This window comes from Dermacentor albipictus, chromosome 7 (genome assembly GCF_038994185.2).
Source record: "Dermacentor albipictus isolate Rhodes 1998 colony chromosome 7, USDA_Dalb.pri_finalv2, whole genome shotgun sequence".
NCBI lineage: Eukaryota > Metazoa > Arthropoda > Arachnida > Ixodida > Ixodidae > Dermacentor > Dermacentor albipictus.
In genome coordinates, this window is record NC_091827.1 from 98246902 (window position 1) to 98272285 (window position 25384).

The following is a 25384-nucleotide window of genomic DNA, read 5'->3' on the forward strand; positions in this document are numbered from 1 at the left end:
AAGTACATCTTGAAGTGAGATTAACCGAACGGAACTGTCGGCAAGTGACGATTCCAAGTCGTCAGTGATCACACGGAAGGATAGGTCATGGCGCTGCTCGTCGGCAACTTGGAGCAGGGGAACAACAGAGATAACACAGGCGTTGGTTTCAGTATCAGACGTAGACGTCACGTCCTCGACTGGGTAGCGAGAGAGGCAATCTGCGTCCTGGTGTTGGCATCCCGACTTGTAAGTCACTGTGTAGGGATATTGTTGTAGTCGGAGGGCTCAACGACGAAGCCGGCCAGTAAGATCCTTGAGCGACGAAAGCCAACCGAGCGCATGATAGTCTGTGATTACTGAGAATAGCTTGCCATATAAATATGGGCGGAACTTTGAAACAGCCAGATGGGAGCAAGACATTCACGCTCGGTAATCGGTTGAACAACAATAAAGAAAAAATTCCGGCAGAACCCAATAACGATGAGTGTCGACTGTAATGCGTTAGCATTCAGGCAATATAAGTACAACAAGTATTGCTGAAGACAGGTTTATTTAGAATCTGTAGTGGTCTACTTGAGATGTCCGATGCTTAGGGCGTATGCGCATGTACGTTTTTCTGGCATCGGCCCAAGTTTCAGTCGCTTGGATTTTCCAAAATTGGCAATGAGATTGATGGCATGGCCAAGAATATATGAGGACTGCGCAGTGACAGTGATTTAATGACGACGAAACCTGGATAGAAACACGAAGGTGCTATGACGATGGCTTGATAGCAATGGCATTCGTATGACTATAAGATAAGGACAATTCTGTGATGATGACGGAGCGATGACAACAGCATGAAGGGAGTTGTGCGACGAAGTTAGAATTAGGCCCGAGGCTGCAAGAATACCATCAAATCACGTGGACGCCGGGTCACGCGGGTCTGGAGGGGAACGAAAGGGCGAACGCCCTAGCTCGAGCGCTAATCAACCGAGCGGGGCAAGACCAATCGTCTCAGCAATCCCCACCTTTTACCTTCATGCCCCTGCCATCCAATTATTGCGACCGACTGGAGATCCAGCGACTCAACCGCAGGATTTATCCCCCGTCTCACAAAAAGCTCAGCACTGAAGATGCCGTAGCTCTCCGACTTATACAGACCAACACATTTCCAAACCTACACTGATACAGTAAAATGTTCCCACATACATATCGCGGCATCTGCCCCTGGTGCGGCGACACACGCCCTACTCTCTTTCATATCTCGTGGGGGTGCGAGAGCAAACCTCAACACTTAAAGACGCCTAGCACGTCATTTGAGCGGTGTGAGTTACAGCTGACCGGCGATACCCAGGCGGGACTAGAAGCTCTCGTCCAGCAAGTACGTCGAGCAGCCACGGCCAGTGGAGTCCTGGAATGAGGACCCCACCCACTCGACCTCAAGAGCAACCACCTCGATGGTCCGAATAAATGTTTTTTCTCTCCCTCTCTCTCTACAACTATGGAAGGACCACAGTGGTGTTACGGCGACGGCATGACAAGTGTATCAGGACGACGGCATGAGAACGGCACATGCGGACGAGAACATAAAAACGGTGTGAGGACAAGGAACAATGGCGCCGGTATGACAACGATTACGTGACCAGGGCTGTATGACGAGGATTCACCACGACGGCATGACGATAATGGCGAAACGGCAATTCGATGATCAAGCTCGGATGACGGCGATAGAACTACCATGACGCTATGACAACAAATGTGTGTTGGTTGTGCGACGACAATGACGCAACGGGAACGGCACGACGACAACCGGACGACGAGAGTGGGGTTACGGTGACGGAGCGCATACGACGTTATCAAGACGATGGTGTGAAAAGCTTAGCAAAATCACGACTGTATCACGCCCATGGCGTGACAGCGATGGTACGATGAAAGTCAGATAACGGAGCTTGATTGACAATGATGCAACGACGCAGACATCATCCACCACGAGCACATACCTTTTGACCCGAGCTATTCGACAACTTGGTTGACTGTGTCGTCGCGAAAGATGTGACAACTATTGCCTCACGAGACTCGGATAGCGAAGCGGCAAATGCGACAAGACCACGATGGCATCACCACGACAATATGCCAAGAAATTCATGATAACTGATTGTCGACGGTGCTTTTAGCGACCAGTGCATGGCAAGGAGCGGATGAGAGGGCGGAAATGACGACGATGTAACAATTGGGAGGGTACCACAACCACGAGCAAATACTTAGTACCCAAGCTATCACATAAGTGAAGCCACTGTGAAAGACGGATGACAACGAAGACCACATGAGCAGCATCAGATGATGAATCTGGAATGATCATAGACGGAATGACGGCATAATTAATGGTAGCCTATTTAAAATAATTGGTTCCGACTGAAGGCCTGAACACTGAGAGCGATAGAAAAGTTTTGTGCAGCGCTTGAAAACCCCGGGTGGTGTTCTAAGAGTAGCCAAGTCCGACTAACGTGGGCGCGTCATGCGCGAGTGTCTCGAAGTTTCAGGTACTCCTAAAGTCCTTAAGCAGCCGTGTACGGCCTATAATGCAATCGCACAGGTCCCACTACGTTGTCCACAAAGAACCTCGTGGGCCGCACCTATAAAATTACATCAATTTCATGTTTGTAGAATGATGGGGCTTTGCACTTTTATTAATTAGTAGGCCAATAAGATTTAGGATAAAAGTCATGTGCTGCAGCTGGTATGTTTAATTACAGACGACATCACGTTATGGGCACACAAGCACGAGTGCTCCGTGATATTGCTGTTGATTGATTTTCAATGGGTGTTTTACCACTATGCTCTGGAGATATTGAGTCGAACCCAGGACCCCCGACTCGTTCTCAGTCCTTCGCTGAACTACAGTCTTTGCCCGATGAGCCGGCGAACAGACGAAAGTCATATTTCATATTCTAAATGATCTTCAGGCTCGATCTGTGTAAGCAGCAAAAAGCCAGTCCAATATGGTCACTGGCATTAAAGCCATCAAAGAAATATTGAAATCAAAATTGGCGCCATCGAAAAAAAAAGACTAGCTGACCTGGAAGATAAAACGAACTCACTTGATCAAATTGATCACGAAATAGCCACCATTCAGACCTCAGTACAGTCGCTGTCCATCAATTCTGCTTCTTTGCAATCACGGCAGACAGAACTTGAAGATCAATCACGACGCTGCAACCTCATTTTTTATGGATTAGATGACCACCGAGAATCGTGGCCTGAGTCGGAAGAAAAAATTAAAGCAGTTTTGGCTGACGCACTTGACACTCTTCCGGATTCAGTCATTGAACGTGCTCATCGCCTAGGTCAGTCAGTATTCACCAGGAAACAACGTCCGATCATTGTAAAATTTACTAACTTTAAGATAAAAGAGATAGTCCTCTCTGCCCGAAAAATGTTGAAGGACAAAAACGTCACAGTTAATGAAGATTACTCGCCTGCTACACGTCACGCTCGAAAGAAATTAACCGAGTTTGCCAAAAGTGAATCCGACGGACGTCCGGATCAGCTCCAATATAACAAATTACTAAATAATAAGAAATAATAGATGTATGATACCAAATCTAACTGCGTGAACGAGCTTACGAAGCAGCCGCCGTCAGATCATAATCATCCTACTAACTCTGTTAAACAGCACGCGCAGAAACCGCCCTCAGCTGATAATTCGAGAAGTTCGGCTCACGGCAGTCCGTAGGGCCGCGCGAGGGGATGTGGACGTTCGTTTTCGTAGATATCCGTTCTTTTTACTAAAATCCGCCGTATCATCAGCAAACGTGATTGCCTTAAGTCCGCTATCGACACCTGCAGCGCTGATATGATAGTACTAACTGAAACCTGGTTGCATCCTGAAATTCGAGACCATGAACTTTTTCCTATTGCAAATAATTTTTCTATCTATTGCTGCGATCGCATTGGGCGACAAGGAGGAGGCGTACTGCTCGCTATCACGAAAAGTTTTGCTTCACAGTGTATCCACGCCAACACCCCTTTAGAAACTGTCTGGGCATGCGTCGCCCTAAATCATAACAAAGTTATTATTGGGGTCTGTTATCGGCCCCCTACCAATACACAGAACTTCGTAAATGAATTACACGATGTTGTTAACATCGTTTCACCCCGTTACCCAAACTGCCCATTACTTTTGCTTGGTGATTTTAATATGGCAAACATATCCTGGTCTAACACTGTCCCCACGATATACCCACCTTCCACGCTAGCTAAAGAATTTTTAGAAATGTGCTCAGCTTTTTCTCTCGAACAGCTTGTAACTGAACCGACTAGAACCACAGACTCTGCTGCTAATACCCTTGACCTCGTTCTCGCTTCATAGCCCGACCTAGTTTCCAACATCACTCACGTTCCAGGAAGGAGCGACTACTCTTTACTCTTTTTTTCACTTAAATCTCGCACAATCTAAACATGCCAAAAGAACTGTAACCATCCGTATTTACAATAAAGCAGACTTTGACGCAATTAATAGAGAATTATGTTCATTCCTTGATGTTTTCCTCCAGGATTTCGACTGCCATACAGTAGAAAGTAACACGGCAATCTTCGTAGAAAAAGTTACTTACCTAACCAACAAGTCCATTCCCAGTCGCATCGTAACTAGCAAGCCACACGCTCCCTTGTATAATGTTCATATAAGACGCTTATTAAATAAAACGAGTCGATTGTACAGGTCGGCAAAGTTTTCCTCGAGTGAAGCTCCTTGGCGTGCCTACCGATTGGCTTCAAGCGAATATGTATCAGTGCTAAGAAACGCCGGAAACAATCTTTTATGTCACATGCTGCCGTCCATTTTAACAAATGATACCAAGAAATTCTGCCGCATTATTAATCAAAAAGATGATGACACCATAACCCTTGTAGATAACTCTGGGAATGCCATACCCTGTGATCATTTCGCGTCCGTCCTCAATGAAACTTTTATCAAACCCTTTTCTGTAGCCTGCAATGTTTCCCCACCCACTGCACCTTGCTATGATTACCAGGCTATGTTTCCAATTACAATTGAACCTTGTGGCGTCAAAACCGCGATTAAATCGTTGCGTCTATCCTCGGCTCCTGGCCATGACCTAATTTCCGTGAAATTTTTGCGCAGCACTATTGTTTATTCATCTATTTTACTAGCAAAACTTTTTCAACAATCGCTTGACACAGGATACCTGCACCTTGATAGGAAAGTCGGTAAGGTGATTCCACTTTATAAATCAGATGACAAGCATTCTCCTTTCAATTATCGGCCTATTTCACTAACCAGTAAACCCTGCAAAATATTGGAATATATCGTATATTCACTGCTTCCTAACTTTCTTGAGTCAAACTCATTTTTTTTAAGTTCACAGCATCGCTTTAGAAAAACATATTCTTGTGAAACGCAGCTGGCTTCCTTCATACATAAGCTACACCTAATTCTTGATACTCGTTCGATGGCAGATTGCATTTTCCTAGACTATTCCAAAGCTTTCGATAAAGTGTGTCACAAACTGCTACTTCACAAACTACATCTCATGAACATTGACCCCAAACTTCTTGCTTGGATTGAGTGTTTCCTTAAAAACCGTTCCCAATAAGTTTCAGCTAATAATCTTAACTCTCACTCAAACCCTGTCCATTCCGGCGTCCCACAAGGCTCCGTCCTCGGGCGTCTTCTTTTTCTTATCTACATCAACAATTTGCCTTCTTCTGTTTCCTCTCATATCCATTTATTTGCGGATGACTGCGTATTCTTCAGAGAAATAACAATTAGTGACGATGTAGCCGCTCTTCAGTCTGACCTGAACGCTATTTCATTGTGGTGTAAAACATAGTTAATGGAACTTAACATCACAAAATGTAAATCTCCTCGCGTATCCAGAACTTGCAACAGTATTCCCACTTATTCCTTAGATCATGTCCTCTTACAATCGGTAGGCTCATACAAGTACCTTGGTGTACACATCACTTCCGCTCTCACTTGGTATTTACATATCACATACTTAGTTCACAATGCCAATCGTATGCTTGGTTACATCCGCCGCAACTTTTCTAAAGTGCCCTCATCCCTCAAATACATGTTGTACAAAACGTTAGTACGTCCGAAACTAGAGTACGCCGCATCCATCTGGGACCCTCATCATGAAAACCTAATACATTCACTAGAAATGGTCCAAAATAACTCGGTTCGCTTCATTCTTTCCCACTATAACAGGACCGCTAGCATATCTTCAATAAAATCAAGCCTTAATCTACCATCCCTAGCCTCACGTCGCAAGGCATTTCGTATCTGTCTGTTCCATAATATGTTTCATCATCCACACCTGCGTAGCGAATTAATCCCTCCGCCACGTCACCTATCATCGCGATTAGATCATGCCTACACGGTCGGCGTCTCATTTTGTAGAGCAAACGCTTTCTTTTGGTCATTTTTACCCCGTACAGCAACAGAGTGGAATCACCTTCCCGCACTGACAGCCGCCATCAAAGATTACAAGCTTTTCAAGAACGCCTTAGCTAATATTGCATGAGTAGACACACCTGTTAACGTTTTATTGCAATACTACTGTTCCTTGTATCACATTTCCTATTTTTTCTTGTTTTGAATGCCAGTAACCACTCCACTCTCCAATGCCAATGGCCCTGAGGGTACATGAAATAAATAAATAAATAAATAAATAAATAAATAAATAAATAAATAAATAAATAAATAAATAAATAAATAAATAAACGCCTTTCTCACTGAAGATGATTTAGAAAGTGGAACACTTTTCTGGAAAGGCAGGAATAAAATGCGAAACAGAAAAATTGGAATATGTACGAGTGAAAATCGCATACCCGAGGAGAACTGAACAACCACAATAGGTCGTTTTTGAAAAAAAAAAGTGCTACGTGTATGTCGCGTCAACCGATAGCCTGTGCGATATATCATTGAACAATGGTTCACCTGTTGCGCAGAGCGATGACGTGTTCACACCTGCTTCAAGTACGACTCGTTTGTCGTATCTATCGTCTAGGCCAAATAGTTTCTTCTAGTGAAGTTAATTTTCTCCTTTCTTATGCTCGTAGTGTTGAAAACAAGCGTGATGACCTTTCTGACCTAATTGACACCTGTAGTACTGTTGCCGTCGTACTTACGGAGACGCGGTTATCGTCCTAAGGGCGTGATACGGAAATATTTGAGTGTTTAAAACGTGTTCAAGTTTTACCGCTTTGATCGTGGCTCTTGATCAGGAGGAGGCGGTCTGATAGCTGTTTCCGATCACATTCTTTCTTACCATGTTCCCACTGAGTCACCTTTAGAAACTGCTTGCGTATACGTGCGCATTAACCACTGCGATATAATGTTTTGCGTTTGCAGTCGGCCACTCAACGCAGGGCATAACTTTTCTTCTTATTTGCATGATGCTTTCAATGTTATTATCGTTAGGTTCCTTGACGCATCCATTTTTATTTTCGCAGAGATCAACTTCCCTAACATTGATTGGTCCGGTCCATTTCCGTTCACAAAGAGTCCTCGAGTGAAAGGGTCGCCTTAGTGAAATTATGCTCTTTTTTCAACTTCACTCAATCAGTTACTACTCCAACGAGGACTATTTCGTCTGGAGCTAACATACATGATCCTATTTTAGCAACAGCTCTTGATCTGGTCCATTCACTTTATTTTTTTATGAAGACGGAGCGACCAATGTGTTATTAACTTTTCAATTAAAGCGACCCTTTAAAATGCCCCGCCAGTGAACCGAAATCGATCAGAGATGATAAGAGGGCCGATTTTTCAGTTAATAACAGTGAGCTAGGAGCCTTCTTTGAAAGCTGTATGCCCAGCTTGTATGAGCGCCCTGTCGAGTAAAACTGGTCAATGTTTAAAACATTTCACTGTCTAACAAGCAAATACACACCTCTACGGGACATCTGTCACAAGCGATGTTTACCTTGGCTTACTGTGCCCTAAAGCGTCGTCAACATCACAATAACACCTTTTCCGCAAAATGATGTTCAGGAATTCTCACAGTCATTGGTCCGCATACCAACGGATCGCCCGAAAATATGAAAAATACAATAGGTAGCACTAAGCACACTTCCTTTGGGAGTATACTCTACCTGCTTTGGTAAAGATAACCCCAAATATTTCTGGAGTGTTGTTCTGGGTGCATGCGAAAAGTATGGTCAATAAATGATGACAGTGGCATTGCCGTTTCTGGTTTGCAATGTTTTAAGTATTCAACGAAGTATTTACAAGAGCATTTTAAGATGACGGTGCTGAGTGCCCGCCAGAATTTTTTGACGCGAAGTTTCCTGCAATGGTGCATGTAGCAATTGATCACGATGGTGTCGTTGGCCTTATTAACAATTGAAATGTTTCGTGATCATGAGCCGTTGATAGCGTAAACAAAGAATTTTTGAAAGGTACGGTGGCGTACTTGTCATTTTTTGTGCGAGCTTTCCCCTAGAACTTTAAATTCTGGTGTGTTGCCTTGTTACTGGAAGGTGGGAAAAGTGGTGCATTAGTTGAAATCAGGTAATTCTCATTCAGAGCTATATGATAGGTCAATATCATTCACCAGTGTCCTTTCTAAAATCTTTGAACATTTAATTTATTCTTACACGGTTAACTTTTTTGAACATAAATATTTTTTCCCATCTCGTCAGCATGGTTTCAGGAAGACATTCTCCTGTGAAACGTAATTATTTTCATTTTCATTTTCATTTTCATTTTTATGAACTCATAGAAGCTCTAGTCTTGGAATTTTATGTCTAGTGTGTATTCTTAAATTTGTCTGAGCTTTTTGACGTTGTCGCCCATAAACTACTTTATCTTGAGCTGAGGAAACTGAATCTCGACCCTAACATTCTTGCTTGATAAAAAAAAAACTGTCAAACCGAATGCGATTTGTAACTGCTAATACCTACGATTCTTCTCTGTGTTCTGTCCTTTCATAAATGATCCAAGGTTCTGTCTTTGACCCCTTCTGTTCCTTATTTACATAAACAACTTACCTGATTGTATTAACGTTTGTATTAGATTTTTTTTAGAAGACTGCTTTGTATATCACGCGGATTTCCTGTATTACTGACACATCACCACTACAGATTGACCTTAACAATATTTCTGGTTTGTGTAGAACACGGCAAATGAACATCAAAGCGACGGACTGACAACCAATGAAAATTTCTTTCAAATTTTGAAGTAACATTTCTAAGTGTAACATGAATGGTTTCTCTCTCGAAGAAGCTACTACAAACATATAGATATGGGTAGACATGAATTCCAACCTGTCTTGGCAGTCACATATTAATTATGTAAATTACAATTATGTCAGTAATGTTAACCACATGCTTGGGTACCTGGGCCGCAATTTTTCAATGGCTCTTTCTTCCCTTAAATTCCATCTTTAGAAAACGTTCCTCCTTTCCAATCTAGAATATCCCTCAGCTGTGTGCAATCTATTTACTGAAAGCCTTGTTAGTCACCTTGAAGCTGTACAAAATCGAAGTGCACTCTTCATTTTTCCAAGGGTTTCATCTATGAAAACAGCGTTACGGCTTCCGTCCATCTGCTTACGAAGGGAAATAGCACGTCTCTCCTTTCTATAAGACATAATGCCATTACCATCGTCTCAAGCGAAAATTAATTTCCTGTCCTTCGTTCATATCATCTGGTATCGACCGATGTCATAAAGTACTTTTTTCCTCTTCGTCACACTAACCAAAACTTTCATTGTTTCATTCCTTAATTATGTAATGATTGGAACCACTAGTCTACCTTCATTGTATCTATTACGGATGCCAGTGACATTAAAATGCGCTTTAACATGTTGCCTCACTTTTGCTTTGCGTGTTTTTTTTTGTATTTATTGTTACCACTCCATTCTGTAACGCCCTATGCCCCCTGAAGTAATTCAAATAAATAAATAAATAAAAATAAATAAACCGGATATAAGCTTACTATTCTACGGCCAGCCGATCAGAGAGGTGTCCTGTATCCATATAGTAGGCATGTGGGTAAAAGACAACGGTGGGATATCGCACACGCTAGACACATTGGAACAAATCACAACTACTGTTGCCCGAATGATCAACTGTCCAAAGCAACAAACAGGCTTCAAAAAAGCACAGAAGATTATACTCATGCAATCATTTGTCCTATGGAGGGCGATATACAGCTTATACGATATACAGCTTAGACAAGATATGGCCCACCACCAACTTGGCCTAATTTTGAACGTGACAGTTATGACGACCGTTGGCCGACAGACCCTGATAGTGCAAACACCACAGGCGCGCCACTATGGAATACCTTCCGTCAATATAGTAGAAGGAGTGGCTCGCCAGCTTCAGACCGCAGCCTGACGCCCCCAACCAGTCGCCAACGCCGTTCACTGTCACCACGGCGACGTGCTGCGTCACCACCGCCATCGGGAAACTAGTTGGCGCGACCGATGGAGGTAAGGTCGCTGGACAGTCTGCGTCTCCGCGAAATACTCCTCTGCCTATTATGATGGTGAAGAACAAAGTGCGTGTGTTAATTGATAGTATACCTGCAACAGCATTAGTGGATACTGGTGCTACCGTTTCCGTCATGAGTGCGACTTTCAAGCAGAGGCTGGGTCGGAAAGTTATGTTCCCGTAGAATGGTGATGTAACGTTTCGTGGTGTCAGTGGAGAGTGCCTAGTTCCCCTTGGTATTTGTGTTGCAATTCTTTTGTTCGGAGGCGAAGATCTTAAAACAGAATTTCTCGTACTACCGCGGTGCACTCATGACGTGATTCTCGGGATTGACTTTCTTCAGGATTGTGGTGCATCTGTTAACTGTGGCACAGGCGAAATTGCTTTGAATAGCGCGCTTCTCGCCACCCTTGCGGACACATCCTTACCTGTGAAAAACTATTGTGTTGTTTCGAAAGATTTGCTGGTACCGCCTTGGTTGCTGTCACGTATCCCTGTCAATTTCGCTGCTGCCGACTTTTCATCGTTTGACGCGCAAGTCCAGCCACTTACGTCGAGCTGCGCAAAGAAAGATGTACTCGTACCACGCTCTGTCGTGAGAGTAGTGAATGGCGTCTCAAATTTGTGGGCTTTCAATTGTTCTTGCGTCCCTGCTGTTCTTCCGCGTGATATGAAGCTCGCTGAATTTGACGAGATTACTTACAGCTTCATTACAGTCCTAAGAGAGGAGGAGCAGTCTCGTACTAGCGATCCTCAGGAAAGCACTTCTGAAGAGCAGATCCTATGCATGATCAACAAGGCGCTGCCCTCACATGAGCGCCACGCTCTCGCAGAAATTTTGTGGGCACATCTTTCTGTATTCGATTTCGCACAAGGCGACAAGCAGGCTTCACTCCCTCGTTCCCGTGCTCGCCACAGAATTGACACAGAATCTGCGCACCCCATTCGGCAAAACCCTTACCGCGTTTCTGCAACAGAGAGGACAGTTATTGCTGAACAGGTGGAAGACATGCTGCCGAAAAGTGTTGTTCATGAGTCCTCTAGTCCGTGGGCAGCACCAGTAATCTTAGTAAAGAAGAAGGATGGATCGTGGCGGTTTTGCGTTGACTACAGGAAACTGAATGCAGTCACCAAAAAGGATGTGTATCCACTTCCTAGAATTGATGATGTCATCGATTGTTTACATTCCGCTGCCTACTTTTCATCACTGGATTTGCGATCAGGGTATTGGCAGATACCAATGCACCCAGACGATAAGGAGAAAACGGCCTTCGTGACACCCGATGGTCTTTATGAATTTAAAGTTATGCCGTTCGACCTTTGTAACGCGCCAGCAACATTCGAACGATTCATGGATACTATCCTCCGAGGACACAAATGGGAAACTTGTTTCTGCTACCTCGATGATGTGGTGATTTTTGGCAGCACATTGAGCAAGCATAACCGCCGTCTCAGTCTTGTTCTGGATTCTGTCAAACAAGCCGGCTTGATCCTACATTCCAAGAAATGTCATTTCGGGCAAACGGAGACATTGGTACTTGGGCATCTGGTCGACAAAAACGGTGTGAGGCCAGATCCACGGAAGATTGAGGCAGTCAGCTCCTTCGAAGCACCGAAGTCCGTGCGGGAGTTGAGAAGTTTCTTGGGCCTGTGCTCGTATTTTCGGCGCTTCGTCCCAAGATTCGCTGACGTGGTGTACCCCCTAACATGTCTTTTCCAAAAAGCCGTCCCTTTCAACTGGACATCGGCTTGCGACGACGCGTTCTGCCAGCTCAAATTTCTACTAACGTCAAGGCCCATATTGCGTCACTTCGATGCATCCGCACCTACGGAAGTGCACGCTGATGCCAGTGGCATCGGCATCGGTGCCGTACTAGTGCAACGCCATGACGGAGCTGAACACGTTGTGGCTTATGCTAGTCGCTCTTTGACTAAGGCGGAGCGCAATTACACTGTGACCGAGCAAGAATGCTTCGCAGCTGTTTTCGCTGTCCACAAATTTCGGCCCTATATCTACGGACGCCCGTTCACTATTGTTACTGACCAACACGCGTTATGCTGGTTGGTGAATCTCTGTGACCCGAGTGGACGACTGGCACGTTGGGCTCTTCGACGGCAGGAGTACGACTTCGTTATTTCCTACAAGTCCGGGGCGTCGCCACGCAGATGCGGACTGTCTCTCCCGCCTTCCTCTGACGACAACGGAGTGTGACGTAGACAATTTTGATGACTGTTTTGCTCCCATTTCTTCTACATTCCCAGACTCGACGACTTTCAAAGCAGAGCAGGAAAATGATATTTGTTTGGAACCTTTATTTGTAGCCGCATCGCGTCCTGGAGCCACCGGTCGATTTTGTGTCCGCGACGGCCTGCTTTACAAGACCAATTATTCAGCTAAAGGCGCACGCTTCCTTCTGGTGGTGCCGCAGAGTCTGCGAACGGACATACTGAGAGCCATGCACGACGATGTGACCTCTGGCCATCTAGGATTCATCAGAACGTTGAACCGGACACAGGAGCGTTTTTACTGGCCCAAAACGCGGGACACAGTCAAGCACTACGTCGCCAGTTGCGAGCAATGTCAACGCTACAACCGCCCTACGACTGCTCCGCCAGGTCTTCTCCAACCTCTGCCGCGCCGCCTCGCCTGCCATTTGAACAAGTGGGTATTGATCTTCTGGGCCCATTTCCCCGATCAACTAACGACAACCGATGGGTGATCGTATGTGTCGACCATCTGACCCGTTACGCGGAAACGGCGGCCGTACCATCTTCAACAGCTGCGTCCGTTGCAACGTTTTTGCTTCGATTCATTATTCTTCGACATGGTCCCCCCCCCCGTGTCATCATTAGCGATCGCGGTCGTCGGTTTGTTGCGGATGCCGTAGAAGAACTGCTTCGTCTCTGCAGTTCACAGTTCCGTCATTCAACGCCTTATCACACTCAGACAAATGGGCTTGTAGAACGTACGAACAGAACTCTAACTAACATGCTGGCCATGTACGTATCTTCCGATCACAAGGACTGGGATGACGTGCTCCTCTTCATCACCTATGCTTATAATACTGGAAAGCATGAGACGACTGATTACAGTCCTTTTTATCTCCTTTACGCACGTTCACCGCTAAGCTGCATTGACACTATACTACCGTTTGACTTTCACAGCGAGTACTCTGTTGCCAAGACACTTTGTCTTGCCGAAGAAGCCCGTCGTATCGCTCGCCTTCGTACTGTGGCATTGCAACACCGATCGAAAGAGCGCTATGACAGCCGACACCAGTCTGTCTCGTACGCTAAAGGAGACTTTGTGTGCTTGTGGACTCCGGAACGTAGACGTGGCTTATGCGAAAAGTTTTTACCCCAGTACACGGGCCGATTCGTCATTGTAGATCGCTTGAGTGACTTGACGTACGTGGTGACACGCTTGACGTCCGCTGGTCGTCGGTCTAGCCGGACCCAGTTAATACATGTTGCCTGTCTTAAGCGGTTTCACCCTGCGCTTTTCCAGTGATTTGGACTTGCCCAGTGAGCTTGGTCTGGCAACCGGGGATTGCTGCGGCATGAGCCGGGCGAGCAGAAGAGGAAGAAGACGTTAGCGTGTGCAGCCTCGGGACGCCATCTTGACTTCACCATCAATCTCGTCCCTTAAATAAAGCCGGTTTAACAGTTACCGTAACAATATATATATATATATATATATATATATATATATATATATATATATATATATATATATATATGCGAAGCACATGGTATTGACGTCAGGGAATATTGGCCTCGCCTGTCTACAATTGCTATCACAATAAATATAACTGCAGAAACTTCCTACTACGACTGTGACGTAGTGCATAAGCCTTTCGTCCAGTTAATGATCTCAATATTCATCAGAACAAATCTCAGTAGTCATATTTATTTTTTAGGCATTCTCATATACAACCCTATGTTAAGAACGACTCAACCTGTTTCTCCTGCGGCTTGAACACGGCATAAATTGATGATTTATATCACCCACACATTGCGCCAAATAAAGCAAGAAGTTCAAACCAGGCATTTAATAATGATGAAACAAGAAATAAAATAGGTTCCACACTTTCTGCCGATCCATGCATAGTGAAGGATGTATAAGTTTTAGGTAGCGTAAAGTTCAGTGATGATAGGTTAGTGAGGGCTAGGATTCACCTCAATATGAAGAGAGAAGGAATAAAATTGGTGACAAAACAGGCCGACCTACACGCAGCAAGGTTAAACACGACCAATTCAGGCTGGTACATGCAAATCAATATGCAGGCAGAGAGATAAAATGACACAGAGGTAATGAATGAAACCGCAACAAGTCTGGCTTCAGAAGCAGCAATTGAAGTGGGAGGTAAAGCACAAAGGCAACCAGAAGGTAAGCTCATTCAACTAACGAAAGACCTAATAAAGAAGCGACAAAGAATGAAAGTGTCCAAATCAATGGATCAGATAGAATTCACGGAACTGTCAAAAGTGATGAAAAAGGAGAAATGAAGAGATTTTCGAAAGTATAATGTGGGAGAGACAGGAAGCACTGAAAAAGGCGCGCACCACAAAATCAGGGAGAAGAAAACTTGCCCTCGGGCAAGGCAAGATGTGTGCGCGGAAGGATAAGCAGTGTAATATAATCAGCAATTTTGCAGATATAGTAACCACAGCGGAAGTTTTCTATGCTGACCTATACAGTACAAAGCGCCGCCATGATTCCACCATCCGAAGTAATGATGAACAGGTTACAGAGAGTCTTTCAATAACTAGTGATGAAGTTACAAGGGCCTTGCGAGGCATGAAACGGGCAAAAGCAGCAGAAGATGATGGAATAACTGTGTATTTAATCAAAGATGCAGGAGACATCATGCTTGAAAAGCTTGATGCCCCCTTATACGAAATATCTCATGGCGCAATGGTTCCAGAGAACTGGAAGACTACCACGATTATATTATTCCACAAAAAGGAAGACGTTAAAGAATTCAAAATCATAAGCACACTGGCTTAATCGCGGTATTATATAAAATATATACCAGAATAGTCTCCAATAGAATAAGGGCAACACTTCAGCTAAACGAGAGAGCCGGCAGTTTCAGGAAGGGGCGCTCTACAATGGATCACATGCATGTCATCAATCAGGAAATCAACAAATCTGCAGACTACAATGAATCTCTTTATATGGATTTCATAGATTATGAAAATGTATTTGATCCATTAGTGATACCTGCAATAATGGAGACATTACGTAATCAAGGAGCACAGGATGCTTTTGTAATATCTGGGAAAATATCTACCAAGATACTTTAACTACGTTGATTCTCCTCAAGTAGAAGGAAACGTGTACAGAAAGAGGTCATGCGAGGAGACACAATCTGTCCAGTGCCATTCGCTACATGCTTGGAAGAAATATTCAAGCAGTGAAACTGGAAGGCTTAGGAGTGAGGATAAGCGGCGAATATATCATCAGCCTTCGGTTTGCAGATGACATTGTCATATTCAACAACACAGCGGACCAGTTACAACAAATGATTGAGGACCTTGACGGAGAAAATGTAGGTGCGAGCTTGAGTATTAGTGTGCAGAAGAGAAATATAATGATCAGTAGTCTAGCAAGGGCACAGGATTTCAGGATCGCCAGTCAGCCTTTAGAGTCTGTGAAGGGGTAGGTTTACTTTGTTCAATTACTCACGGTAGACTCTGATCATGAGAAAAATATTACAAAACAATAAAACGCAGTTGGAGTCCATACGGTTGACATCAGATACTGACTGGCAGTTAACCACAATATATGAAAAGATAGGTGTTCAATCAATGCATTCTACCGGTGCTAGCATATGGGGCAGAAACTTGGATAAATTGGAATTAAACACTAAAAAGACAAAATACATTATTTTTCGGCCTCGTAACAAAGGTATTGATGATAGCTTAGTCTTACAATTTCGTGATGAAGTCATTATACGCTCTACGTGCCAGAGGTTCCTTGGTGTTACGTTTGAAGAAAACTTAAATTGGTCCAGTCATGTCGGCAACATTAAAACCAGCATTGCAAGATCCATCGGTGTTATTAATAAATGAAAACGTCTATTACCTTCTAGATTAAAAAAAACAATTATACTATAGCCTAGTGCATTCGCGCCTCCAATATTGTTTATCTGTGTGGTGTACCACGACGACAACTAACATCCATAGTTTACTAACCTTACAGAAACGCATGATTCGGGTAATTGAGAATGCGCCCTATAGAAGCCACTCCGCTCCTCTTTTCAAGAAGAATTGTATTTTAAGATTAGAAAACCTTATTAACAAAAAAACAGCCATTGCAATATTTAAAGAGGTAAGACTCAATGAAAGCGCCTTTTTTAAAAAATACCTTCCGAACGAACATAAATACAACACAAGGCAATTAACTTACACCAAAGGCAAGATCCGTACCAATTACGGCATGCAAAAGCAAGCATTCATAGTTGCAGATTTTTTGAATCATCACCCTGGCTTACTCACTATAATAAATGAATCACCGTCCCTAAACATTTTCAAAAAAAAGTGAACATGTATTTGCTGTCGCTTCAGGTATGACTGTGCATTCTTTTGTACACAAATCAAATTCAGTATTTCTGTTACATATTTCATGTACTTTTCAATTTTTTGTGTATGCATCCACTTTGTGTACCATGCTTACCCTGCGTGCTTGAGTGTCTTGTGCTCTGGGAATGGGTCGGGGAAGGGGACTGACACTTAGTCAGGCATTCGTGCCTTTTTGTCAGCCTCTTTGACAGAGATTATTTGTATTTTATTTCTGTCAAAATAAACATTCATTCACATTCACATTCACATGTTGATAATGAAACTCGAAAGCAATCTAAGGACATCGGAAAGAGCGACGGAACAAAGAAGGTTTGGCGTAACGTTAAGAGACAGGAAGAGATCGGTGTGGATCAGGGACTGAACGGGGACAGCCGATATTCTAGTAATGTGGGAAGTTGGTCTAGTTGGGCATAAATCATCATACCTTGCTTGTGGAGCAGCGCACTGACACGGACACCGTGAAGACACACAAGAAAAGACGACACTGCCTGCACTCGCAACTATTTATAGTTGTGAGTGCAGCGAGTGTCGTGTTTTCTTGCGTGTCTTCACGGTGTCTAGTCAGTGCGCTTCTTCCCCACCATGGTTTGATGATCCGATATTCTAATATACATCAAGAGAAAAAAAAATGGAGCTGGACAGGCCAATGTAATGCATAGGATAAGTAACTCCTAAGAAATTAGAGTTACAGAATGGGTGTTAAAAGAACGGAAGTGCAGTTGAGGATAGCAGAAGATTAGGTGTGGTGATAAAATTATGAAATTCACAGGCCCAAGAAGCAATCGTTTGGCGCAGGACAGGGGTAACTGGAGGTCGCTGGGAGAGGCCTTCGTCCTGCAGCGGACATAAAATTTGCTGATGATGATCATGCTTGGCGCATGCGCAGCCCAGTGTCTAGGCAGAATAGTGATAAGCTGCTTCATCTTTTCGCGCACACGACCACTCGAATGCATCTCAATCACGTGCACGAAACGCACAGGACACTAAAACAGTCACTTTCAGTGCAATCTTGTGTATTTATCGTAATGGAAGAATCGTTGCGCATGTAACGAAGACGACACGCGCGATCGAGCGCTTTTTACTTATGTTTTGGTTTCGTATCAGAAACGCTGTTCTGCGCAAAAGCTAACTTCCGCTGGTTTGCCGTTCGGTAGGTACAACGAGCAGACTCATAATAACGATGCCCAATGGTCTTAAAGAGCACTGTTAAGCTTTTATACCGGGTCGGCTGCGTGGGAAGGCAAGACGCAAACTATCGCGTAGCTCTCGACAACAAAACGAATAGGAACCCGAGCAAGCTTGCTGGGCAAGGACTCTTTTCTATTTAAAGTCACTATGCTATCTAATCGTTTCCAAGCACCGCAAATTCGTTGCGTGCAGAGCGAACCACGTCACACAGACAAGAACATTTTATATTTCCGTGAACGCCGATCGCATGGATTTTGCATGAGCAGCTTTCTCGTTTGCTTCTTGTTGGTGCAGTCAATGACGGCACAATGCCATTACGACAAATAACCTCTGTCTGGTCCAGTCAGAAGATGCAGTAAAAACATGCATAAGGGATACATTTCAACAGATGCAACAAAAACACGTTTAAAACACACAGAAAGTATGCGAACACACAAGGCAATACAGCCATTTACCCAATCTCCCGCAGCCTTCCTGCAGTACCCATCACAAAGCAGCACTTGGGGTAGAGGTTTATGGGGCGGCTGACACTCGCACTATGAGGATTGATAACATCTGGTCTGTACCTATCGTGTGCATAGTTGCGTGCAATAAAGACAGACAAACGGACGGACAGAAAGATTTCGGACGGATGTAGTCCTGGAGTACTTACGCATTGAAATTCACTATTTTGCCCGAACGGCGAAGCATCAAAAGCGATAGCAACATTTAGCTGTGCTGAAACTCATTCGATCACGCCTAAGGACACGCAAAAGTCATGGGTGGGTGGAATGCATCATATGAGGCGACTACTGCTTCAAAAAAGAAAAGACAAAGCACCGCAGCGGCAGCTGCCGCGCGTCTCGCGAGGCTGGCGCGATCAGGAGCGGCACCGGCTGTGTTATAGGCGTCGAAGTTAAATCGTGCTCGACTTGAGACCGAAACAAAACCACCATCGCACCATGCTTGAAGTTTACTCTCGGTAATCACTAAAAGGACGCTTCGGTGTGCCCACAGTTCTTCTGTAAGAACACGTCTCGTTGTGTGCGCAATGCTCAGGTCATGAGAAAAAGTCTCTTGCACTGCAGTACTGATTAGGCGGAGCATAGCCGTACATCCATTTGACAGAGTCGCTTTTGTCGGCAACGATTCTGCGCATATTGCAGTATTTTGCATGACAATAAACAGGCAGCGTGTAGCACAAAAGGAAGGGCACTAGGTAGAAGCGAGAAGCTATATGACTTGAAAGCCGAAGAAAGTTTTCAGTAAACATTGGAATGCGGCTACCTCACAATCGGCTAATATGAAATATCCATAATGGGCCTGACTCTTGCAGCGCATAAAACTGCATCGATTATAATGCTGGGTTACAGTAACTTTGCGAAATACAGAAATATAATAACGTGTTTAGAGTACTGAAATATATAAAATTGATGAATTTGTTCAGCACGAACATATGACTCGCAAATAAATGAGCCTGGTATCCCTGAGAACCATCGTATTGTGATAGTATGCTCAACATGAGACACTAATGCGCCTGAACCTTCTGATTCAAAAAATTATACCGGCCACGATGCTTTTATCTTACACTAAATTTTTTTGAAGGCCCCTATATAATAACGAGTTTAAAGCACTTAGGTTCGAGGAACTGTGTTATTCTATTGGGAAAAAGCTTGTAGGAATCAGATAAAAATTAATCTGCTTTCATACAGCGTTCACCGTACTGCCCTAGTATCATAATAAATGATATCCTCAATGGCACTTACGCTCCAATGCGTCAGGTTCAGGTTATATTGAATGCTACCTTGGTAAAACACTTCTAATATTTCATGTCATTTTCGCAATTTTGATAGCAAGTTTATTTACTTTCTTTTCTGTTTATTGAGCAGCGAATCTTACAACTTAACGGCAAGCAACTTTTTAGCGACAGACAACAAATTGGAGGCAATTACTCGCCTTCCTAGCTAAGAGAATTGTTTGGAGAGCTAGATTATCTTTTATTACTGACAAACTAGAAGTACACGGTTGAAGCATGCTTTACATCACGTAAGCTCTGTGCTGATGCTGAAGTAACTGCAGTCTGTTCTCCCACACGCTGCACTCTACGTTTATTTGCTCCGAAAGCAAACAGGTTTCACAATGTGCAAGAAATTCAAGTTTGTAACTGTCATTTGTAATAAATTTCACCATCATTTCTGCAATGAAACAGAAAACTAATACTACCGATAAACTGCAGAAAAACTACATGTCGAAGCGGCTAAGCTAGTTCACGAGAATCAGAATGCGCCACTTCTGATTATCGCAGCATTCGCAGAGATGGATACCGCAGGGGGCGCTTCAAAGTGACGATGAGATGGCAACACATTTTTGGACTCGCATGAATGTCAAGTTTATGCAATCGCCGTGATAATACGAGCAAATGCATGTCAACCAATTCTTCCCTTACGAGGGCCAACGAGTACATACAATTTGCACATGTAAATTGGATAAGTGCATCGTATTCTAAGACTATTAGGTTAGCTCTCCTGAACTGTGCTAAATTTGTAACGTTATTGACTGAGAGTGAACTCAAGATTTCCCTAGCTGATTGAGCGTACAGGACAATCAATACGTCTGCACCCTTCTTACTGTTTATTCCTCACCTGTATGGACAATACAGAAACACAGAACGGTTCGGTATGTGCGTTACATCATGATAGCTCATTTTATATTGCTCGCACATAGTGTAATGTCGGTCTCCAGTCTCAGTAACTATTTGAGTACCGTTGACGCTGAATTTAGCGAAGGTTAAGTCATTTTTCATTTCTGTTTGGCCAGACGCTATAAAAAGATGTTGCCAATAATTCCTCTGGCAGCCATCGTCATCTCCGCGGCCGCCTTTATTATGTAGCGCGCTGGGGCACGTGTGCTTCATGCTTCGTACTACGAGCAACGAGATAAGAATAAAAAGGGTGCGGTAAAAAAAGGCCTTGTGCTCCTGCCATCGGTCTGCACGGTTCTCAGGTCTCTCGCTCGCCGACTGACACATTGTTGTCGTGGACTTAACCTCGATGCCTGTGCTGCCGAATGCTCGCCGATTTTTATGAAAACCATTTCATCGCACAATATAACAACACAGTTTTAAAATGTTATTGTTGCGGTTCACTCGCATTTTGGGAAACTAGAGGGCAAAAATTTGGTAAGAATATGACGCGGAATTTAGGATGCTTACATTCCTCAGGTCTTGAATAGTAGCAGCTTTACCTTGGGTAGCCATAGTGGTAATTAGGATGAGCTGTACAAAACGCATTCCTCTCAATATATATGGGTGAACTTGCGTTACAGAGTACTCCTTCCCCTAGTATAACGCGCTGCACTATAGGAACAAAGGCTCAAATGTTGTTGCTATGGGGTCAGCACTTGCCTCGAAATGCACATTGGAAATCATGTCTCGGCGCATATTCCCTAACAATGGTGAAAAGCAACGCGTCTCCATTGCAGATAAAAAAAAATATTCTTTAGTGACGTGTCCAGGTGTTTTTCTTTTCTTTTCACTTAAATTATTCCGCACTAGCTGCATTGTGAAAGGATTGAATATCTCATGCTCGCAAGTGTTTATAAAAGTAGGTAGTGCGCGATCAAGTTGATAAAAACATGTGTACTTAACTTCTGCGCAACCATCGTCGCCTAGCCCAGGCTCGTGTGGCTTGTCGTGCCGATGTTCGTTTTCAAGCAAGAAGACAAGAAGTGAAGAAGACAAGTCCACTTGTCGAAACGTTGGCTCCTGCATTCACCTTGTTCACGTTTTGCTCATCGTCTTGAATTTCCATCTCCTGCATTCCCCGTGTTTTCAATGTTGCTTTTGTTACACAAGGAGCGCTTTTTCGCTAGTGTTTGGACGCTTCACCTAATGTTTTTGGAAGAAGATATGATATGTTCCCGCAATATGCAACAAAAGTAAGCCTTAAAACGAGAACTACACTGTCGGTCTCTGCCAAAAACAAATAAAAAACGAAAATGCACTACAAGGTCGCGGGCCTACCTGGACCAGGGCCTACCCGAGCTGGGCCTAACAAAGCAACATATTGCGGGCATGGTAGAGGCCCGGTCCCGATTGTGTCAGGCCTGGGCTAGAAGCTCCTAGAATTTGCCGGCATGGACCAGGCGTGGGCCAGTTCATCTAAATCACGCCTTCGAGTAAACACTGCCGCTCAGCATAGACACGACATATTCCTTGGGAAGCTCACCCAAAAAGATAAAAAACTGGCGCCAAATTACCTTTGCAAAGAACGAAATAAAGGCATTGAATTTCTTTTCCTGCGCAATCCATTTCGTGAAAGTACTTCTTTCTTCTACAAAACTACGGAAGAACACATTTCACGATTATGGTCAAGTGGAATGCGTTTATCATTAAATAAATACAACACCACAACGTAGTGCTATCGTTGAAACAAGTTATATATTAAGCGTCCACTGCAGGCAAAACTTTTGCTTCACGCTTCACAAAGAACAATCGTTAGCGCTTATTGGCGCCGCCGCGAAGCTTGCGCAAGGCCTGGGCAATGCCTCGCACGAGGCTGCATGCGAAAGCTGCGACATACACTTTGATCTTAGCCAAAAGGCCGAGAAGCGATAGCTGCGACATGAGTCAGGCTGGCTCCGCTCTCTGTAGCGCTAGGCCGGAGGGATGTTATGAGCGTTCCGAGTCTGAAAAAGCGTGCTAGATTACGGACACAGTGCGCCATCTAGCGGCGCTGGCATCCGAGACGACGATCGTAGCTCGCCGGTGCCTGCGAATGATGAAAATTCTCCCGTCGCTTGCCCAACACCCAGTGGAACATACTGGCGACAAGTGTATGGAAGACGGGTACATCATGGCGCAGCTCACTAAAGCGCTTCGGTGAACGAATTTTATTCAAGAGAGACGCATACCTGGTGCATTTGTGGCTTAGTGTGAAAAAGTGTGCAGTTTCTGTGGTTCATGAACCCGTGTAAAATGGGTTCGGTTCTGCGCAGCAGGAACCCATGTCAAAGGTTTTCTAACGGTCATTCGGCTGATCAGAATGCGACCTGGCTCCTCTGCCGCTGCACTACTGGTACTGCACGCCTGTTCTTCAATGCACATGCTGCGTCGTCTACAGGCGTCGCCACTGAGACAGTCCACATCGTCATTGCCAAGTTCACATTGCCGCATACTCAATGGCCCAAGTTGGTGAACGGCAGATGGTAACCGCGGCCTATTTTACATTGACAACTTGCGGATGAAGAAGCGGGTATGGCGATAGCGACACCAGGCAGATGGCATGATGGCGATGGTATGACAACGCCGGCATGATAGTGTGTTTGTGATGACGATAGCATGACGAAGATGGCGTGACAACGACGGAATGCTGTGATTTATTGACGACTACATGGATACAGTAAAATGATGGACAAGGAATGACGTTGATAGTTAAAAGTAATTGATATGAACAATGATATGGTTATACTGAAGTAATGATGCTGCTGAATCGAAAGCGTGATGACGACATTATGACGATGGTATGACAATAAAGGCAGGACCAGAGTCGGATGTCGAAGTTACAACGGCGACGATGTAATGACTACGACAGTATCACAATGGCGGTATATGACAACGAATCACGACGACGACATTATGACGATGACGCAATGACAATGATGGTGTGAAAACGGCATGAGGACAATGGAATAATCACGAGTGTATGATTACAATGGCGTAACGATGACTATATCGCGAAACTTGTATGACAACGTTCGTGCTTGATGGCGGCATGATGAGAGTCGGATGGTGAGCCTGATGCGACGTTGATGGCACGACCACAACAGAATAACGTAAACGGTCTCAAGGATCTCTGATAGCGACTGTTTCACGATGAGTGCACAAGGGCCACGATGTAGGATTACCACACAATGACAAAGAAAGATTGATGTCGAGAGAATGACGAAGGAGGCATGGCGACTGTGGCATGACACGAAGTTATTTACGCTACTGAAGGAAATAAAATATAGAAGTACCGCCTTACAATGATGAAATGACGAGAGCCGCATGAGAATACCGGAATGACCATGTGTCAATAACCACGGCGCCATGACGACCACAAACACATACAAGGTGGCAAAAATAAATTGACATCTTGGATCACTGGTTTGTTGTAGCTGAAACCATGACACCGTGACCAGAGTCATTGCGAATCTGGAATGACGAAGAATGAGCCACCTTGCTTGTGTCTGGTTAGCAGTGCGACAAGAAATGTATGCGGACTGTATGCCGACGATGGCGTGGCGTTAATCGGATTGCAAAGCTGAAAGGACGATGCAACGACAAAAGAAAATCTTATAGAAAAGAGCACACGAGCATAGGTAGCTTTTCCCCTGTGTAGTGGGTGGTCCCTTCAGTCCAGGTGTCCAGTGGTCATAGCTGTCCCTCGCACTCGGTTGACCAGGCACAGCAGGTCCGTCGAGTCGGAGCTGGACAGCGCTGCCTCCCATTGCATTGTGTTGGGGCTTGTTATGGATGTGAGATGTGTTGTGCTTGTGCAAGGCCACCTCATGTGGTAAAGTCTAGCGCATTGATCACAGTGTCGGCATTTATAGGAATACAGTGTGGTGTGTATGGCGGGGTAAAGACTCAAATGTGGATACGAGGTGGTTTGTAGTTTTCGCCATATTTCACATTTTTCTCGCACCAGAGCATAATGAAGCTTCGGTAATGGTCTTAACAGGTGATAGTGCTGTAAAATATCCGTGCTAATGTTATGGGCTCAGGCGTAGGCGTGTGCCTGCTGATCGCCGGGTGAGGAGTCATGCCCCGGAGCCCACACGATCTGTACGTATGGCGGGAGCTGGTGCCCTCCAATCACAATTTGATGTGAAACATTTGAAACGGTGGCGCTGGAAAAATTTCTGCATCCCGTCTGAGAATTCGTCAGAAATATAACCCACCCCCAGTGCGGTCTCGTCGTGATGGGTAATACTATCGGTAGTTCTTTTGTCTCTGCACCGCTCGCCCTGGAAAGTGAGGACGCAATTATTTTGGTCCCGTGTCTGAGAACTACGCTAAAGACAAATGCGCTGCTTCTTGCGGTGTTGGCCACGTCTACGTACAGCACCATTGTGGTGGTTTTCATACGTCTTCGCGAGCGCTTGCTCTCATTCATGCAACTGTCCGATGTGGACGTTCGGGTGTATGACACGTGCA

The 25384-nt window shown here is 44.4% G+C and overlaps 1 long non-coding RNA gene across 2 annotated transcripts in view; it reads right to left on the reverse strand.

The window, feature by feature from the left end:
- The window catches only part of LOC135916860 (uncharacterized), a 65272-nt gene extending 43670 nt beyond the window's left edge, over window positions 1-21602 (reverse strand). For both annotated transcript variants that reach the window (XR_010569094.1, XR_010569093.1), the window contains exon 1: window positions 21398-21602. This is a non-coding gene — a long non-coding RNA (uncharacterized lncRNA). The remainder of the gene's footprint in view (window positions 1-21397) is intronic.
- Window positions 21603-25384: the final 3782 nt, after the last annotated feature.